The sequence below is a fragment of the Bubalus kerabau genome, chromosome 1 (genome assembly GCF_029407905.1).
Source record: "Bubalus kerabau isolate K-KA32 ecotype Philippines breed swamp buffalo chromosome 1, PCC_UOA_SB_1v2, whole genome shotgun sequence".
Classification (NCBI taxonomy): domain Eukaryota; kingdom Metazoa; phylum Chordata; class Mammalia; order Artiodactyla; family Bovidae; genus Bubalus; species Bubalus kerabau.
In genome coordinates, this window is record NC_073624.1 from 143947451 (window position 1) to 143969210 (window position 21760).

The window sequence follows — 21760 nt, forward strand, 5'->3', positions numbered from 1 at the left end:
CACACTTGCCAATTTTATTCAGTTATAGTATTAGAAGTCCTAGCCATAGCAATCTGATAAGAAAAATAAAAGGAATTAAGATTGAAAAGTATTAAGTCAAACTGTCACTATTTTTAGATGGCATGGTACCATATATATATATAGAACATTCTGAAGATGCCACCAAAAATATTAAAATACATGAATTATGTAAATTTGCAAGATACAAGATTAATGTGCAAAAATATGTTGCATTCATATACACTAATAATGAACTATTAAAAATTTTAATAAAACAACCCCATTTACAATTGCATCAAAAAGAATTAAAATACCTATGAATAAATTTAACTTAGAAGGTGAAAGATATATATTTTGAAAACCAGAAGACACTAATGAAATAAATTGAAGATAACTCAAATAAGTGGAAATTATTCTAATGGTTTGGAAGAATTAATATTGTTAAAATGTCCATCTATCCAAAAGCAATCTATAGTTTCATTACCATCCTTATAAAAATATCCATAGCCCTTTCTACAAAGCTAGAATCAATTATTTTGAAATTTATATGGAACCAAACAAAAAAGCAAGCAAGAAAGAAAAGAAAACACAAATAGTCAAAGTAACCTTGAGAAAGAAGAACAACACTACTTATCATTCTCCCTGACTTCAAACTATACAACAAAGTGAGAGTAATCAAAACATGTAATCAACATGGTATGGACACGGAAACAGACACACAGATAACTGGAACAGAATAGAGGACCTAGATAAGTCCATACCTAATGGTCAATTAATCTATGATAAAGGAGTCAAGAATATGCAGTCGGGAAAGACAGTCTCTTAAATAAATGATGTTGGAAAAGTTTGACAGCTGCATGCAAAAGAGCAAAACTAGACCACGTTCTTATATTTACTATATACAAAAATAAACTCAAATTGAGTTAAAGACTTCAACATAAAACCTGAAATCATCAAATTCCTAGCAGGAACATAGTCAACAAGCACTTTAACATCAGTCTTTAGCAATATTGTTTTCAATATGATAACTCAGGCAAGGGCAACAAATGCAGAAATTCAAACATGGAATTACATCAAACTATAAAGCTTTTGCACAGCAAAGGAAATCATCAAGAAAATGAAAACAACCTACAAAATGGGAGAAAATACTTGCAAATGGTTTGTTAGATAAGCAGTTAATATCCAAAATATATAAAGATTCATAAAACTCAGTATCACACAAGCAATTCATGGAAAAAGCGGACAGAGGATCTAAATAGACAGTTTTCCAAAGAAGCCATACTGATGGCCAACAGGCATATATAAAGATGCCCATTATAACTAATCATTAGGGAAACGGAAGTCAAAACCACAATGAGATATCATCTCACATTTGTCTGAATGGCTATTTTTAAAAAAGAGAGAAAGAAAAAGAAATAACCAGTGTTGGTGAGGACTTGGAGAAAAGGGGACCTCTGTGCATTGTTGGTGGCAATGTGAATTGGTGCAGCCAGTATGGAAAACAGTAGGGAAGTTTCTCAGACAATTAGAAACAGAACTATTATAAAATTCAGTATCCAAAGAAAAATTTAATTTAAAAAGATATATGCACCTTAATGCCCACTGAGGCATTATTTACAATAGCCAAAATATGGAAGAAACCTAAGTATCCATCAAAATATGAATAGATAAGCAAGACATGATTAAATATATACACACACGCATACATGCATATATATGGAATAATAAAATATTAGCATAAAAAGAATGAAATCATGCCAGTTATGATATACAGAAGGACCTTGAGGGTATTATGCTAAATGAAATAAGTCAGGCTGAAAAAGACAAGTGCTGCATGATTCCACTTAAATGTTAAATCTGGGAAAAAAAAAAGTCAAGAAAAATAACAAAGTAGAAACAGAACTGAAGATACAGAGAAAAGCCAGTGGTTGCCAGAGGGGAGGTGGGTAGTGTGAGAAACAGGAGGAGGAGTACTTGAGAGGTACAAACTTCCAGTTATAATATTAAGTCGCAGAGTTGCAATGTACAACACATAGTCAATAATAGAGTGGCAGTTTTGTGTGATGACATGGTAACTAGACATAGTCATTTTGGTTATTATTACACATAATTATCATGGTTATTATTTTGTAATGCACAAAAATAATGAATCACTATGTTGTATATCTGAAACTAATATAATACTATAAGCTAACTGTACTTCAATAAAAAAAGTAAATTAGATTTTGAAATTCAAAGCCATGCTCTTCTGATTCTTCAAATGTAAAATGAGGATTACTCAGACCTACCTTACAGGTTTGTAGGGAGGATTAAATGTGGAAATTCATTGAAATACTTCCATAATTCTCAGTTCTTTAGTCTAAAGATAAGTTAGGTTATATTGTGATTATAATGTGAATTACAATATGCTGATTTTTAAAAGTTTACCCACATAAGAATTATTGGTTGCCAAAATAATTAATTAGTAACCTTACCTCATGTTTACAGAAATCTACTTTTTGCAGTCTATAATTTGCTCCTTAGACAAAGCCTATGGTTAACAGCTGAGACTCAGTGCAAACAAAATTTTGCTGGATGTTAGAAGATCTGGATTTAAATCCCCATTGTGGTATCTGTTAGTTATTGAGCTTAGCAGAAGTCATCTAGTCTCTGCCTTAATTTTTTTATATGCAGACTGAGGATAATATCAAATATTTTCCTCACAGGTTTGTCAGGAGCATGTACAGCATTGTACAGCATGTGTACCAGTGCCTACTTCTATGGGCACTCAAGAATGATCAGTGTGTTACTAGACTCATTTCAAAGATGAAGAAACTGAGATCCAGAGAGTTAGATATGTCCTAGCTATTACACGAAAAGGAAAGGATAGCAGTGAAAGTAAAATGCAGATTATATGAGCATATATTCCAGCATTCATCCAAAGAACTACACATTTTTTGCATTTGTGAACAACAGACTTTAGTATCAAATATATGTGAACTTTATTCAACTTGTCCTGTATGATTCAGCGATCATTATGTGCCCCAAAGACCCAATTAGAATACCAACTACTCCTGTATAAAAATACAAACATAAAATTAAGATTTTATGCTGAAGGTGTCCAAGTGGTTTATCAAAACTTATCTTGCTCATTTTATCCTGAGAAAGTAGAGGCTGTAGTCCATTCAGGGAAATATGTGGATGGGCTTAGGTATTGAGCTGTGTGTTTTAGAAGGTGTAAGATATGCGGAAAGTTACTGAATCTTAAAAAAAAAAAAATTAACAGCTTGTTTGCTTTTCTTTTGTTTCTTCCTCATAAAAGTCATGCACAATATGAAAATAAAAAGTTATGAAAGCATATCCATTAAGTAAGAATGGGGCTTAATTAACTTCAAAACCTCTGAGTGTGTAGTATGGCTTAACAAAGATTATTCAAATTGAAATGATGGCTAAAAGCATTCTCAAACAAAGAAAATGCTCTCTGTTTAATACATTCTTAGCTGTGAAGTTACAACAATTTGTAGGGCCTCAAAATGAAACTAAAAATAAGGCTTTCTGATGGAGCAATTAAATTGCAACCATAGTGATGATCAGACATTTATAATGTTCCATTTGCTAAGACAACCTGGTTATCTCAAGGCAGGTAAATTCAGCTCATATCCTTTCAGAATGAGACGACAGAGTGAATGAACTGTCCTTCACGCCTGGTGGCTCAGGATCCTCACTTTCTTGATCTTTCACCTCCCCTCCAGGCCTGAGAGCCAGAGGACCCCCATGATTTCATTACAGTAAATTAGATGTCACAAGTTGCTGTGATCTGTCATCTAAGTTTAACAGTGACACTGAGAGTCTTCTTGCTACTCTTCAAGAAATCAATATTGCCTTCCTGTGCAGCAGGGTCCTGAGCTCCGAGCACTTTGTCACATTCCAAAGCAAATGACACAGCATGTGGAAATGGGTAACAGAGAAAAGAACAAAAAGTACTGAACAGAAGTACTAAAAGTGCTCAATTCAGGGAGGAGAAATTAAGACCTTGTAAAGGAGTTTCTAATTATATTCTGTCTTGTGTGTTCTGCTTGTTCAGTCACATCTGACACTTTGTGACCCTGTGGACTGTATCCCGATGGGCTTCTCTGTCCATGGAATTTTCCAGGCAAGAATACTGAAGCAGGTTGCCATTTCCTACTCCAGGGAATCTTCCTGACCCTGGGGTTGAACCCTGTCACTGGCATCTCCTGCAGTGGCAGGCTGATTCTTTACCACTGTGCTACTTGGTGTCTTTCAAATGGGCGTTTAGAGTCTCTTATGTTTTTAAAAATTAGAAGACAGCACCTTCAGAATTTCAAACTAGCAAATTTCTGATGAAGGGCATTTATTTGAAATAGTAGAATCTGCTTGTGAAGAGGTAAATAAATAAATTGAATGGCCTTGTGGCCCAGGGAAGGATTTCAGAAGATAAGGAAACCATTCTCTATTGTCCTATAAATTATGATTACATAATAACTGTTGCTATTATAGTTACAGATTTTACTTATTTTGATTTCTAATTCACAGATGAGATTAGGTACAACAAGAGCAAAGCCTTAGGTACAAAGAGCAAAGTCTTCTTGAATTTTTTTTTTTTTTTTTGAGATGAGAGGATTTGATTCACCTCCATTCTTCACCTTTACCTTGAAACAAATTAACCTGTGTGGAGGTGAAAAGAAACAATGTAAATTATGTATCAGCCAACTACGGACCACAGATTAAATGTGGCTCACAGCCTGTTTTTGAAAATAAAGTTTTATTGGAATGTAGGCATACTCATTAGTTGACATATTTCTTAGGGCTACTTTCCTGCTATAACTGCAAAGTCAAGTAGTTCAGATAAATTATATGAGCTACAAAGCCTAAAATATACCATCAACCTCTTTACAGAGAAAGTTTGTTGCTTATGGTCAAAGTGATGCTGAGTTTCTCTCTCTCTCCATTTCTGCAAATTAAAATAACAAAATCCCAATCAAGTAGTGAGACTAAGTTCAATCTTAGGGCAGATTTTGCAAGAGGAGATTAGAAGAGAACCCAGAAACATAGAAGGGAATGATGCTGGAAGGAGAAATAAATTATATTTTTATATCAATTATTTGCCAAGCACTATGTTAGGCTCTTTACACATTGTAATAGTTTCCAATGGTCACTGTAATGAATTATTACACACTTGGCAACTTAAAACACAAACTTATTATCTTATAGCTCTGGAAATCAGAAATATAAAATGTGTTTCACTGTATTAAAATCAAGGGATGATTTGAGAGGATAGCATTGAAACATGTATATTATCATATGTGAAACAGATCGCCGGTCCAAGTTCAATGCATGAGACAGGGTGCTCAGGGCTGGTGCACTGGGATGACCCTGAGAGATGGGATGAGGAGCGAGCTGGGACGGGGGTTCAGGATGGGAAACACATGTACACCCATGGATGATTCATGTTAATGTATGGCAAAACCACTACAATATTGTAAAGTAATTAGCCTCCAATTAAAAAAAAATCAAGGTATTGGGTCTCCTGAGCTCTTTCTGGATGTTCTATGAGGATTCTGCGCTCCCTCCCCCAACCCCTTGGGCAGATTGTAGAGGCTTCCTGCATTCCTTGGTTGGCTTTCATCTTCAAAGCCAACAAGGGCCTGTCAAGTCTTTTCCATGAGACTTGTTCCTTCCATATTCAAGGGCCCTGTGATTACCCTGGGGATTCCCCAGTGGTTCAGTGGTGAAAAATCTGCCTGTAATGCAGGAGATGTGGGTTCTTTCCCTGGGTCAGAAAGATCCCCTACAGGAGGAAATGGCAACCTACTCCAGTATTTCTTGCCAGGACTATCACATAGACAGAGGAGCCCCGAGGGCTACAGCTTATGGGATCACAGGGTCAGACATAACTGAGCAACTGAATACACATGCATGTGATGACCCTGGGTTTACCCAGATAATTCAGGGTAATCTCTCCATTCTAAGGCAAGCAGAGTAGTAATAGTAATTCCATCTGGCACCTTAATTCCCCTTTGCTATGTAACCTAACATATATCATCAGTCAGTTCACTTCAGTTCAGTCGCTCAGTCGCGTCCAACTCTTTGCGACCCCATGAATCGCAGCATGCCAGGCCTCCCTGTCCATCACCAACTCCCGGAGTTCACCCAGACTCACGTCCATCGAGTCAGTGATGCCATCCAGCCATCTCATCCTCTGTTGTCCCCTTCTCCTCTTGCCCCCAATCCCTCCCAGCATCAGAGTCTTTTCCAATGAGTCAGCTCTTCGCATGAGGTGGCCAAAGTACTGGAGTTTCAGCTTTAGCATCATTCCTTCCAAAGAAATCCCAGACCTGATCTCCTTCAGAATGGACTGTTTGGATCTCCTTGCAGTCCAAGGGACTCTCAAGAGTCTTCTCCAACACCACAGTTCAAAAGCATCAATTCTTCGGTGCTCAGCTTTCTTCACAGTCCAACTCTCACATCCATACATGACCACAGGAAAAACCATAGCCTTGACTAGACGAACCTTTGTTGGCAAAGTAATGTCTCTGCTTTTGAATATGCTATCTAGGTTGGTCATAACTTTCCTTCCAAGGAGTAAGCGTCTTTTAATTTCATGGCTGCAGTCACCATCTGCAGTGATTTTGGAGCCCAGAAAAATAAAGTCTGACACTGTTTCCACTGTTTCCTCATCTATTTCCCATGAAGTGGTGGGACCGGATGCCATGATCTTCATTTTCTGAATAACATGCACATCTTGGGAGGGCAATTTTTCTGCCTACCTCAGACACATTCTATTATTCAATGTTCACACTAACCTTATGAGAAAAAACATAATCATTTTATTTTATAGATCAGAAAACTAAGGCTGAGAGAAGCTAATAACTTTCTGAAGGTCTGCTAAGTAGGAAAGATGAGATTGAAATTCAGTTCCTTCTAATTCCAAAGACTATGTTCTATCATATAATGAGTAAGAGTACCACTCAGAAGACATTCATGCTCTCACAGAATACCTCTCAGTTTTCTAGAAAGCACCTGGAGCAGAGAATATCATGTTTACCTAGATGTGATTTCTCTTCGATTGTTTTGACACTGCAAGGACATGCAGAGACATTTAGAAACAACCACGTATTGATAGAAACAGATTTTTTTAAGCTCCAGTTTAGCCACATAGACTGAACTTTAAAGAATTCTTTTAAGAAAGTTTGTTGCTGATTTCTTGATTGATTTCAGAAACCAATCACTTCCATTGTGAATCAGTACAACAAATTACACATGTGTATCACGTGGGTCCAAAAACTGAAGACAGGAAAACGTTAAGAAAAGGACTGGAGTTAGTGAGAAGATATCGGGCTAGCAACTCTTTGGCTAAATGATTCACCCACAGAATAAACTGTGGTTTATTACCACAGATACACTTACGACTTACCACTAGATACACTGTATAGTTCAACCTGTGTGATTCTGCTGTGACGTGCTCCAGATCTTAGCCTGACAATGCAGATATAAATTTTTCCAATTAGTTGCTCAAATAAAAATTTGTCAATATTTGCAGAAATACCAATATCTCCCTCTTGAGATGTCTTCATCTAAATTATTCCAAGAATTCAGTGTGCTGATTCAGATTGAATGGCATCAGTTGATTTACCAAATTGTCCCCTTATTTCACAGGGAAGGTGTGATGCCTCTACAACTACTGAAGGCTGAGTCCTAGTCTAAGTGCCACATGCTCATGACAGATGTAATGTCTTTGCTGACCCAGTTCTCTAAGCAGGTAGCTCTTTTTAGTAGTAACTTCATGTTAAGGCATTTTTACCAAATGTAGGTTTGATCTGCAAGGACCTCCTGTCTCAGCCATTGCTGTGGACTCATGCCAACTAAACTCACAGTGGTTTCCCAGAGGGGTCTATGGATGCCCTTTCTTATCAGAAGACTTCAGTGACTCTTTTGTCCAAGCAGGAAAGAGTTTCCTCCTCATTTCTTGTGAGCAGTTCTCTATCCCGAATAGAACTGTGAGGGTCTTTGGCATGCCACAGGAGACACCTTCCCATGAGGGTTGTTCAACTGAGTATAAGCTATTGCCTTACAATTAGTGAAAGGATTACATGTAAACACATTTTCCATAAATGTATTCTCCAGTTCAATATACTGCCACCATGTTGACCATGAAAGAGAGTGGTATAATTATGAAGTAGTGTTGTTCACTCACTCAGTTGTGTCTGAATCTACAACCCCATGGACTGTAGCACGCAAGGCCTCCCTGTCCTTCACCATCTCCCAGAGCTTGCTCAAACTCATGTTCTCTTGAAGAATTTTCCACAGTTTATTGTGATCCACACAGTCAAAGGCTTTAGTGTAATCAATGAAGCAGATGTTTTTCTGAAATTCTCTTGCTTTTTATGATCCAATGGATGCTGGCAATTTGATCTCTGGTTCTTCTTCCTTTGCTAAATCCAGTTTGAACATCTGGAAGTGATCGGTTCACATACTGTTGAAGCCTAGCTTGGAGAATTTTGAGCATTACTGTGCTAGCTTGTGAAATGATTGCAATTGTGCAGTAGCTTGGACTATCTTTGGCACTGCCTTTCTTTGGGATTAGAATAAAAACCGACCTTTTCCAGTCCTGTGGTTACTGCTGAGTTTTCCAGATTTGTCAGCATAGTGAGTGCAGCATTTTCACAGCATCATCTTTTAGGATTTGAAATAGCTCAGCTGGAATTTCATCAGCTCCACCAGCTTTGTTTGTAGTAATGCTTCCTAGGGCCCACTTGACTTTTCACTTCAGGATATCTGGCTCTAGGTGAGTGATCACACAGTCGTGGTTATCTGGGTCATTACAATCTTTTTTGTATAGTTCTTCTGTGTTTTCTTGCCTCGTCTTCATTTTATGCTTCTGTCAGGTTCATACTGCTTTTGTTCTTTATTGTGCCCATCTTTGCATGAAATGTTCCCTTGCTAGCTCTAATTTTCTTGAAAAGATCTCTAGTCTTTCCCATTCTATTGCTAGTTATCTTTCAATGATAAATATAACTATTAATTACCTTTCATTTATTTCATAATGTTATTTTAGGTCATCTCAATAACTGTTTTTATTATTAAGGATAAAATAATACTTATCTATATATAGAGAAATGTAGTCTTTATACATATATGTACATGCCTGTATCATGTATGCACATATATAATGCATCTATATTTCACTCTATATATCCATGCATATATAATATATATACAAAGAAAGACATACACACATAGAGCAGGTGGTTATTTCTAACCTTCCCTGTTTCCTTACTTACTTTCCTTACTTCCCTCCTTTAAATGAGACATCCACATCTAAGTATTAACAATATATGTACCTATTTGTTCAGTTTTAATAATACAAAGTAGATTCATAATCAGCTATACTCCAATATAAAATAAAAAATTAAAAATATAGCTTCAGAATTGGCATCCACAGCTCTATGAAAAATGAATTTAATATTTGTATAGTATTTATTTGTTTAATATACTTATGATATATTGATGCACAGTTATTTAATGAGTATAAAAGCATTATGTTTGTTCACAGTTTTTTTTTTTTAATCTTTAGCCTCAAAGTATATAATTAAAATGCTGTCCTGAAGTAACTTAGGTTGGTTGTTTTCTTCCCACAGTGTTTAGTGTGGTCATTAATTTCATTTGTAGTACTTGATCAGATTTAGTGTGTTACTCTTCATATTTTGTCTTCGGTTCCACCCCCAATTAAAAGTCTACTGAATTTTAATTATTTATGTTTAGGGATATGTGAAGAATCACCATTACTTAAACCAACAGAACTTTTTTTTTTTAAGGTGTATTTATGCCTCCCTCATCTTTTATGCCTCATTCCCACTCACCATTCTTTCCACACAGTTTCCACTCAACCTCTGTAGATAATGCACTAGTGTCTGGTTACTCTTTGTATTTTGTATAAATGACCCAATACACACACACACACATACACACACACACACACACACACACACATTTCTTCTATATCTTTTTTTTTATATAAACAGTACCACACTATGGACACTCTTTTGCACTAAGGCCACACCCACAGTGTTGTTTCCCAAAGATTTCTCATCTTTTACAACATAGGCTGAAAGTTTTCTAAATATTTACATTCTTTTTCAATTTCATCTTCAAATCATTTCTCTCTTCTTGCAATTTACTCTAAGCACTCAGGAGACTTTACCTCAATACTTTGCTTAGATGCAATTTTAATACTTGCTAGAAATTTCTTCAGCTAAATATCCAATTTCATCATTTACAAGTTCTACTCCCCATTAAACACTAGGACATTAACAAGATTCAGCCAATTTCCTTGTCACTTTATAATAAGGATGGCCTTTCCTCCACTCACCAATAACATGTTCATCATTTCTGTCTGAAACCGCTTCAGAGTGGGTTTTACTGTCCTTATTGCTACCAATATTCTGTTGAGGTAGGATGCTGAAGCATTCTCTACCATGAGGCTTTCTCTACAACTCTCCTCTTTTCTTCCTGAGCTCTCACCAGAGTTGTCCTAAGAGTCCTTTATTTTCACCCTCTCCTTACAACCCAGTTCCAAAGCCACTTCCACCATTTTCAGGTATTTGTTAAAGCAGCACCCTAGTTCTCAGCACCAAATTCTGTCTCAGTCTATTCTGACTCTTAATGCCACAGCATGGTTGGCTTATAAGCAACAGAAATTTATTTCTCAGCTTTGGAATCTTGGAAGTCCAAGTTTAAGGTATCGGCAGTTTAGCATCTACGGAAGGTCCAGGTTCTGATTCATAGGCAGCTATCTTCTGTCTCCTTGCTTGGCAAATGGGACAAGGTCACTTTCTTGAGGTCTCTTTTATAATGGTGCTAATCCTATTATCACCTTACATGCCTCCTGAGAAACTTGTATGCAGGTCAAGAAACAATAGAACCAGACATGGAACCACAGACTGGCTGCAATGTGGGGGACCTGGGTTCGATCCCTGGGTTGGGAAGATCCCCTGGAGAAGCAAAAGGCTACCCACTCCAGCATTCTGGCCTGGAGAATTCCATGGACTGTATAGTCCATGGGGTCGCAAAGACTCAGACACAACCTAGCGGCTTTCACTTTTACTTTCAAACATTGTTACATATTTAATGGACATTTTTCTATACATGTGTAATATTTTGGGAATTGTCTGGTAACATTTTTCTCTTTTTCCAGTGGGTTTGGATTTTTGTCCCTCAGTTTTAGAGCATTATTTATATATTAGATTAGCCCTTTTTCTCAGTTAAGTAGAAAATACCTTCTCAGCCAGTTGGTCAGTATTCTTTGACTATTTAAAAAATTAATTAATTTATTTTAATTGGAGGCAAATTACTTTACAATATTGTGGTGGTTTTTGTCATACATTGACATGAATCAGCCATGGGGGTACATGTGTTCCCCATTCTGAAGCCCCCTTGCACCTCCCTCCCCATCCCACCCCTCAGGGTCATCCCAGTGCATCAGTCCTGAGCACCCTGTCTCATGCATTGAACCTGGACTTATGATAATATACATGTTTCAATGCTATTCTCTCAAAGTCCGCCCCCCATCATTAGATAGCATTTCCCTTAATTTTGTGGTGAAAATATTTTGTATTTTTGTAGTTAAATTTTTCAATCTTTATTTTACTGCCTTTGAATTTTGAAACATGGAAAGTCTTTCGCAGACAGAAGTTAAAAAGGAATTGACTCATCTTTTCTTCTAAAATTTGTATGATTACATATTTTACATTTAGATCTCTGATCCAATTGAAGCTTCTTCCTGTGAATGGTGGTGGTGGTGGTGGTGGTTTAGTCGCTAAGTTGTGTCTGACTCTTGCAACCTCGTGGACTGTAGCCTGCCAGGCTCCTCTGTCCATGGGGATTCTCTAGGCAAGAATACTGGAGTGGGTTGCCAGTTCCTTCTCCAGGGGCTTCCCAACCCAGGAATCGAACCCAGGTCTCCTGCATTGCAGGCAGATTCTTTACCAACTGAGCTATGAGGGAAGGCTACCCATTTTCCACCACCATTTCCTTGAGTCCATTATTATTCCAGTGAATAGAGACGCCACTTTCATCACTTACTACATTTTCATATACATAAAAGTTTCAAAACTTTTAATCCTATTTCACTGGCCCCTTTGTCTATTAATCTGCCAGTACCACCTTAATTTCATTTTGTACCTTAATAGTATACTTTACAGCAGAAACTAACACCACATTGTAAACCAATTATCCTCCAAATAAAAAAAAAATTAAAACACCAAAATTGTTTTATGGAAATAAAACAGAAATGCACACAAAAAATAGTATACTTCAATGTCTGGTGAGGCTAAACTTACTCCTAGTTTTGCTTTTATAATCTTGTCTTATCTACTCTTTTATGTTGATTTTTCCATATGATTTTAACATTCTTTTATTGCCATAAAGGTTACCTTTATTGGTAACCTTTATTGGTAAATATCAAGGTTACCTCTCCCTTGATATTTCTTCTTTGCATATTTGCTCCTTCTTTTCTTTATCAAGTTATCTAGTAACATGTATATTTTTTTAAATTAAAAGAATACTTTTTATTAACTAAATAGATCAACCATTTTTTTCTGTTCTCTACTTCCTTAAATTCTGCTTTTATATTTATTGCTTCCTTTCTTATATTTTTAGTTTGTCTTGTTATTATTTTTCTTTTTGAGCTGGATATTTAATTAATTTTTAATACTTGATTTTTACTAATAAAATTGTTTAATAAGATGTATTTCCTAAAATTACTATTAATTTCTCAGGTATGTAGTGGTTCATTTTTTAAAAAATTCTGTCACTTCAGCTCATGACTCCTTTTCAACTAATGATTCCTTATTTAAAAATTTTAAGTGGGAGAGCCTTTATGTATTTTGCTTCTTAAAAATTTCTGATTTTATTACATTATGATACAAATGTAGTCTTTTTTTAATATAAATTTATTTATTTTAATTGGAGGCTAATTACTTTACAATATTATATTGCTTTTGCCATACATCAACATGAATCCGCCACGGGTGTACACATGTTCCCCATCCTGAACCCCCCTCCCAATTCCCTCCCCTTACCATCCCTCTGGATCATCCCAGTGTGCAGTCTTTATGATATTTCTACTTTTTAAAATTTTTTATTTATTTTATTTTTGGCTGTGCTAGATCTTCATTGCTTTGTGTGGACTTTCTCTTCCTATGGCAAGCAAGGGCTACTCTTTATGGTTCGTGGGCTTCTCATTGTGGGTAGCTTCTCTTATTGTGAAACACAGGCTCTGGGTATGAGGGCTTCAGCAGTTGCAGCATGCCAGTTTTCGAGTGTGGGCTCTGTAGTTGTGGCGCGCAGGCTTAGTTGCTTTGCAGCATGTGGAAGCTTCCTGCACCAGGGGCTTAAATGTATTCACTGACTGGGGCTTCCCTGATAGCTCAGTTGGTAAAGAGTCTGCCTGCAATGCAGGAGACCTGGGTTGGATTCTTGGGTCAGAAAGATTCCGCTGGATGAACGACAGGCTACCCACTCCAGTATTCTTGAGCTTCCCTTGTGGCTCAGCTGGTAAAGAATCCGCCTGCAATGTGGGAGACCTGGGTTTAGTCCCTGGGTTGGGAAGATCCCCTGGAGAAGGGAACGGCTGCCCATTCCAGTATTCTGGCCTGGAGAATTCCATGGACTGTATAGTCCATGGGGTCCCAAAGAGTTGGACACAAATGAGCAACTTTCACTTTCCTATCCACTGTACCCTTAGGGAAGCCCCTATAATATTTCTACTTTATGGAATGCACTTATAATTTCTTTGTGATCTAATATATCCTTAATTTTTGTCGCAAGTATTTTACAAGATAAAATGTTTATGGGTTAGTCTTTCTCCCTCATTCTCATCTCTTCCTATAGTCTTAGATCTTTTTTTGGGTTTGTTTATATAAACATGCTCACCAACAGAACTTTTGCTGTTTTTGCAGCCAATTCTGACCGAATATATCATTTCCTTTATTAGATCCCTCAAGAAAGGCTAATGGGGAAAAATTTCCTAGATTCTTACATGTTAAAATTGTTTTTCTATATCTGTGACATTTTAAGTACACTTTGACAGGACACAAAATCCAGGGTTCATCCTTTTCACTTTTTTTTTTTTTTTTATACCAACCATAATATTAAAACTTGGGCATCATCTGTATTTAAATTATGCTGAGCGCATGTTTTGTGTAATTTTTCATTTTTGTAATTCTGCATTATTTTGGGAATAAATGTTAGGATATATAGACCCATGCAGCCGTCATCATCTTGAGATATTAGAAGGCTTTTCTTGCAAAATTCCATGTCATCCATTAATCTTTTCCACCTTGCTTCAGTAGCATTAGAACTTTGACAAATTCCTCTACATTATGGCAGATAAAGACAAACAGCCTAGGAACAGTATATACTTTGTTCTGACTTCCTGAGAGCTGAACATCATGGGAGGTTCCTAATATGCCTTTTCATGTTATTTTTATATACCGCAAGGCAGAGTTAGTTAACAGTCCTGGGGCAAGAATGAGTCTAATATGTTCAATCGGACATGTCATAAACACTTACATAGCTAATGCCAAATTACTCAGTGTCTAGTTTTAACTAGATATAAATGCTTTCATTGCCATGTTGAAAGTTCTTTGCATTGTCTGTAGCTAATTACAGCATGCCTTAGGTTTCCTATAATGTTTTTGCTGCTGCTGCTGCTGCTAAGTCGCTTCAGTCGTGTCCGACTCTGTGCGACCCCATAGATGGCAGCCCACCAGGCTCCCCCGTCCCTGGGATTCTCCAGGCAAGAACACTGGAGTGGGTTGCCATTTCCTTCTCCAATGCATGAAAGTGAAAAATGAAAGTGAAGTCGTTCAGTCGTGTCTGATTCTTAGCGACCCCGAGGACTGTAGCCCACCAGGCTCCTCTGTCCATGGGATTTTTCCAGGCAAGAGTACCGGAGTCGGGTGCCATTGCCTTCTCCAATGTTTTTGCTATTGAAAGAGAATCCTTTGTGTCTAAACACAAAAATGACTTAAATCAGATTAGTCTACAGAATAGCCAAAATCCTAAAAGATACACTAGGCAACAAATACTTGTTCCCATTACGTCTGCATTCAGAGCCCTCCATAAATATCTGTGGTTGAGACACACTTTGCAAATCCATGTCTGCTTAAAGTACGGAAATGTGCAAAAAGAAATATTAACCTTAGATTGATAACATACATTAATGCTTTAGGAAACACAATGTAAATAAAGGAAAGTTTATAAAGGAAGTATGTAACTTGTTATGTGCTGTATTTGGAAACTTTGCTTCCAAAACTTCTGTTTTACCAAATAATGAACAAATGTTTGCTATTCAAGCAATTCTTATCAAGTTATCTGTTAAATAAAGAAGTAAATAAATTACAGCAAAAAGCTTTGAAAGAAAGAAATTCAATATTGCAATATGTGTTACTACAACAACTAATAAGTAGCCAAGAATTTGATTATAAGCTTTATAGAAACAATTAATTTATAATATGCACTTTTAAAAGCTAGTTTCTTGAACATCCATATCTTGGGAAACTTTTTTTATTACTGATAGCTGCCCAAAACCTATACATCAATCTTCACACATGTTCTTTTTTTAATCTGGTAAATAAAAAACCACACACACACACACACACACAAGAAAGACCTCAAAAATCATTTAGATTCATGCAATTATCTGAAATGCTTTCTAATCTGGGTATCTGCAAAAGTGCATTTAATTGTCATAAAATAATGATTTCTTGGGATTTATAGGTTACATTGTGGCATTTAAATTTTTACACTGGCCCTCATTATAGGAAACCAAGATGTGCCAAGAAAACTTCTTAGCCTGGTTTCCCAGGGAACCAAGGTGCACAAATTGGTCTATGTGTCAGTCTCTTTCTATCAAACTATTTGATCTCATGAGCATAAAGAAAGTTAGTTAAAATCTGAAAGAGAAAATCCACACTAATCAGTATTTCAGTAACTTGAAGCATCCAATGGTCATTAGGTGGTATCAGAGAGTAGCACTCTATTTTCATGTCTTAAAATTATTTATTGTTTAAGCTTCAGGCCAGAATTACTACATAAAGCCACACTGGTTGTATAATGCACGCTTCTGAGAGGGGTACAAACATAGATTATAGGAATGTGGTACCTGTGGAAACGTGCAGTACACAACCTACCCAACCCTAAGTACACTGGGCCTACAATCTAATACCATCCAGCATACTTAAAGTGTGCAGAGACAACTGCCACAACATCACAAGGAAGGTCAGTTCATCCAAAAACTAAGAAAAACTGAAAAACAAATCCAGTTAATTTCAGATACCAAATATTCAATACTAAAAAACCAAATATTCAATACTAAAAATACACACTTTAAAAATAGCTAGACAGGTAACAAATTTGCCCTTATAACTTGCTTTATATTTGGCATATTTATTAAGCAACTGATTCATTAATTACTTTAAATATTAATTGCAACTGGTTTTCAAAATGAACCAGTTTCCACAACTGGTTCATTTGTGGATTTATTTAATACATATTTGCCAAGTCTTTACATATGTACTTATATTTGTAATAAGCACAATCAGAAATAAACCTTATTTCACATGGCATTCTGCCTCCCTATACTGCAGACTGAGAATACTAAATGTTCTTATTCCAACACTAAAATAGTCACACTTGATTCTATAAGTATCTAAGTAATTAAATACCCACAGGATACAATGGGAAATTAACTTGACCTAAAACATGGAAGGAATTTTATGTGGGTTTTTGTTGTTGCTATTGTTACAGTTGCTGTTGTCATATAAATAGAACTTACCCAATACTAATACAGGCAATAAACATGTATCTCTGCAAAATAGTAGGATATTGAGAACTGTTACAGAATAAGAGGGACTAAATGAGCAAAAAGATAAGCAGTCAAATTGTTTAAGACAGGTAATGAAGTTAGAGGTGGCCTGTAAGGAAAAATTCTTAACCAGAAGGCCTAAAGTGGAAATTCCTTTGTGAAAAAATTGGTAGAGATAAAAATTTAACACCATCTTAAGATACACTATAAATCTGAAGTATCAGGATTCACATAGAATTTAAATAGACACTCTGGTTTACTGAAGGGAAACAATATATGAAATTACAAGACAGGTGAAGGTAATTGGCTGGCTGATAACAGACCTGCAGGATCAAAGGAACAAATGAAGTTTTGGGTAATTGATAGGGCATATCATAATATATGGGCCTGATATGGCTGATTAAAAGTTGAAAGGAAAGTCTGATTACTGTTGGAACTATATGAGATGCCTCTGGAGATTTGTGTAAATAAAATTCAAGAGACCATTTCTCTCCATGCACAAATGAATAAGTATAAGGTGACTGAAGCATGTCATCAAAGCTCATCACAGAACTGCAGCCTCTTCCCAGAAAGTCATTGAAATGGACAAGACTGAAGAATAGGAGCACATGGGAGACATTTTCATCAGCTACTCAAAAAGATGATAACTCTACAATCAGTACTGGGACTCATCAAAGAACTATGATGGCTTAATCCATGGAAAATTACAAAAAATCTTGTGCTATCTCTCTCAGAAGAAATTTGTAAAGGGAAGGCTTCAGCTCTGACACAAAAGGAGTCTTAAGAGAGGTTCTCTTGAGGTTCCCATCACTTCATGGCACTTCATGGCAAATAGATAGGGAAACAATGGAAACAGTGACAGACTTTATTTTCTTGGGCTCCAAAATCACTAAGAACAGTGAATGCAGCCATGAAATTAAAAGAGGCTTGCTCCTTGGAAGGAAAGCTATGATGATCCTAGACAGCCTATTAAAAAGCAGAGACATCACTTTGCTGACAAAGGTCCATCGAGTCCAAGCTATGGTTTTTCCAGTAGTCATGTATGGATGTGAGGGTTGAACCATAAACAGGGGTGAGTGCTGAAGAATTGATGCTTTTAAACTGTGTTGTTGAAGAAGACTCTTGAGAGTCCTTGGACTGCAAGGAGATCAAACCAGTCCATGCTAAAGGAAATGAGTTCTGAATATTAATTGGAAGGACTGATGCTGAAGCTGAAACTCCAATACTTTGGCCACTTGATACAAAGAACTGACTCCTTGGAAAAGACCCTGATGCTGGGAAAGATTGAAGGCAGGAGGAAAAGGGGATGACAGAGGATGAAATGTTTGGATGGCATCACTGACTTGATGGACATAAGTTTGAGCAAGCTCCGGGAGTTGGTGGTGGACAGGGAAGCCTGGAATGCTGCAGTCCATGGGGTCACAAAGAGTCTGATATGACTGAGAGACAGAACTGAACTCCTGAGGTTATCACATTCCTACCACTGTATGTGAATACTCCTGAGGAAATCTGATGGATTCCTGGACATCCCAGAAAAATAGCACAAAACCTAGACAGCCCTTTACCGCTACAGTAACAGAGAAGTCTTTCCTCTACTTCAACATAAAGGGGTAGATGTGGGTCCCATACATGGCTTTTCAAGGACTACAGTAGCCTTGGTCCTAGAGGGCAGGGAGTGGGAGTAAATACAGTATTACAACTCACACAAAATCTGCTCTTCTACAATTGGACTTAGAACACGAGTCAATATTACTTTATAATAATAAATTCATTTGAATCATGTACGCTCGTGAATCATTGGTTCTGACTTATATAAGCAGAACAAATTTGTGCTTGTAAAAATAATTAGGTTGTATTTCTCTCCTGTCCTCTGCCCAAATCTGTTCTTACCAGAGAAATACTCAAATGTAAATCTATAAATTGCTTTGTAGTGCCTTTTGTTGTTGTGTATTCCTTTGCTTAGCAAAAGTAACAAGTTACTTCATTTTATGTGTCCTCAAATTGTGTGGATATCATATTAATTAGGATTCTGGTGGACAAGAACTAACTTCTACCGGTTTAAAGAAGTAGCAACAGAATGATGCAAAAGGAAAATGAATAGAAATAAAAGCATTGGGAGTATATTATTATCAATATAAGGCAGTCATCATTTATAAAGAAATATTGGGCTCTCAAGTAACCCAAAGTTCAGTTTCTATCTGGACTATAGGAAGGGGAAAAAAAAAAAAAAAAAAAAAAACAAGAAATAGAACACTCTAGCAATCCAGGGAATATTTTTCTCCATCTCTCATTTTTGTTCTCTCTGTAGATCTTCATTGTACATGCAAGTAAACAGCTTTATCACTGCTCCTGAGCTTGTGTGTGTGTGTGCTCAGTTGCTCAGTCATGTCCAACTCTTTGCGATCCCATGGACTGTAGCCTGCCAGGTTACATCTGCTCTATTCAATTAATTCCAGAATCATGGGAATGAATATTTGATCAGCCCAGGTTTGATCAGGTTTGCATTCTTCATAAGTAAGCTGAAGTCTGATGAAACAAGGTTGCCTTGAGCCTACACTTATAAAAGTATGGGCAGTAGGCAGGAAAGACAAATTGAACACAAAACCCAGTGGTTTCCACCACAATTTCTAGTTTGATCTATCTCTTGATGTCGTATTTCAGAGAAGGCAATGGCACCCCACTCCAGTACTCTTGCCTGGAAAATCCCATGGACAGAGGAGCCTGGTAGGCTGCAGGCCATGGGGTCGCTAAGTTGGACACAACTGAGGGACTTCACTTTCACTTTTCACTTTCATGCATTGGAGAAGGAAATGGCAACCCACTCCAATGTTCTTGCCTGGAGAATCCCAGGGACGGGGGAGCCTGGTGCGCTGCCATCTATGGGGTCACACAGAGTCGGACACAACTGAAGTGACTTAGCAGTAGCTAATCAGATCTAACAGATATTGTGGGAGCTTCCTGTCCCACATCTGAGGAATAACCATCACTTACTAGTAGAGAAAAAAATAACTCTTCCCCTTTAATGTATAAGCTAGGGTCTAACTGATTAAAACTAAATACAAATCATTTACATTTTTATAATAATTTTAATAAATACATTTTTCCTCAAGTATGCTAACAAGAATACTAATCAAAGTGCCAACATTTAAGGACACTGACTTTTCATTCCTAAAATAAAGGATATATTCACAAGGATGTAGTTTTAATATATGCTTAAGAAAAATAACAGAATATTGAAACACTTACTCTGGCTGATACAAGGCCAGATTAATTGTTTTTTTAATCAGGCATCTGAGTGTCTGTCCTCATGTTTCCAAATTGTGAATTATTCTGAAACACCTGAATATTCAACTGTAATTCTCTGTTTTCATATATTTCAAATATGAGTGAAAACTCTATGTCATATTCTTGCCTGGAGAATTCCATGGACAGAAGTCTGGCAGACTATAGTCCATGGGGTCACAAAGAATAGGACATGACCTGAGAGACCATCTCATTTCATTATTTTCTGATATTTCTAATTTATCACCAAATATCAGACATCTGTAGAGGGCTGCTAAAGTGAAGTGAGGAGAATGGAAAAAAAGCTGAGATTCTCAGACCACAGTACAGAACCTATGATGTCAGTTACTTCACTGTGAGCCTCACTGAACTGCTGAGTCAAAGACCGACTTTAAATCCCAGGGAGACTTAAAGAGAAGGTATCACAATAGACTTAGTGACAGAGCATCCAAGACCACACACTTGTTTCTTGTATTTAGATAGTAAGTACTATCTAAATGCTATCTAAGTACTAAACATTGTCTAAGCACTATACCCTCTCACATAGAATTATACAGGAAAAAAAGAGGCTTCTCTCATTCAGTAATTTGGTAGGGTTAAGAAAAGTACAGATGAAGAACATGTATCACAAAAGGAAATGGGGAAAGAGCAGGAGATTTGAGAAAATTTTCTATACTCTAAAAACTTTAGCATTGTTGTTTGTAAACAGAAGTCCAAAAGAGATTCAGAGAAAAGAGGAGATTGACAAAATTAGGAGATAAAAAATTTGACTTAAATAATTGAAGGTATGAAAGTCACACTAGAAATAACAAATATTGAAAAAAAATACAATCAGGAGCATGTTTGGACTTTTGTTTGTTAGTAGGTTTCTGATGACTGATTCAATCTCTTTATTAGTCTGGTCACATTTTCTATTCTTGATTTAACATTGGTAAGTTGCATATTTATGGAAATTTATCTATTTCTTTTAGGTTATCAAATTTGCTGGCCCTTTTATCTTCGTAATTGTATCTTTCAAAAGGCAGTTTTTGATTTGTAATTCTGTGAATGTATCAATTTTTAAAATAATCCATGATTGTTTTTTATCCTATAAAAACACATTTGCTTGTTCCAGGGACACAATATTAACATATAGACACATTATGAATTTAACTGTTATATTTACTATCTATTTTGAATTTGTATATAGTTTGAGATAGGGAAATGCTTTATTTATTTATTTATTTTGTTGGATGTGAATATCTAGTTGTTCCAGCATCATTGGTTGAAAACTCCAACCTATCTCTTCAAATTCCCTTGAAATTTTGTTGAAAATCCTTTGGCCATATTTAGGTACAGAAATAGCCTTTAGCCAAACACCACTGTGATTCTTGACAAAACTCTCAGTGAAGTATGAACAGAAGAGAAATTAGTCTGACATTAATATAGCCTTTGCAGTTCTTTTTAAAAGTAAGTACTTTATATCGTTTTCATACATTTATTTTACCTACAGATGTCTTGTATTAAAGTGGGTTTCTTATGGATAATACATAGTTGGATCTTGCTTTTAATCCAAACTAATTACCCTTATATTTTGATTAAAATGCTGAAACTATTTACATTTTAATTAGT

General features: G+C 36.4%; 1 long non-coding RNA gene across 4 annotated transcripts in view; it reads right to left on the minus strand.

The window, feature by feature from the left end:
• LOC129659300 (uncharacterized) overlaps positions 1 to 21760 on the minus strand; it is a 264145-nt gene that overhangs the window by 113219 nt on the left and 129166 nt on the right. The window contains exon 4 of one of the 4 annotated variants that reach the window (XR_008717953.1): positions 1632 to 4665. The exons of 2 other annotated variants lie outside the window; for them this stretch is intronic. This is a non-coding gene — a long non-coding RNA (uncharacterized LOC129659300). Of the gene's footprint in view, positions 1 to 1631; positions 4666 to 13165; positions 13568 to 21760 lie in introns of those variants that run through there. One more of the 4 variants, XR_008717957.1, reaches the window with a different exon arrangement.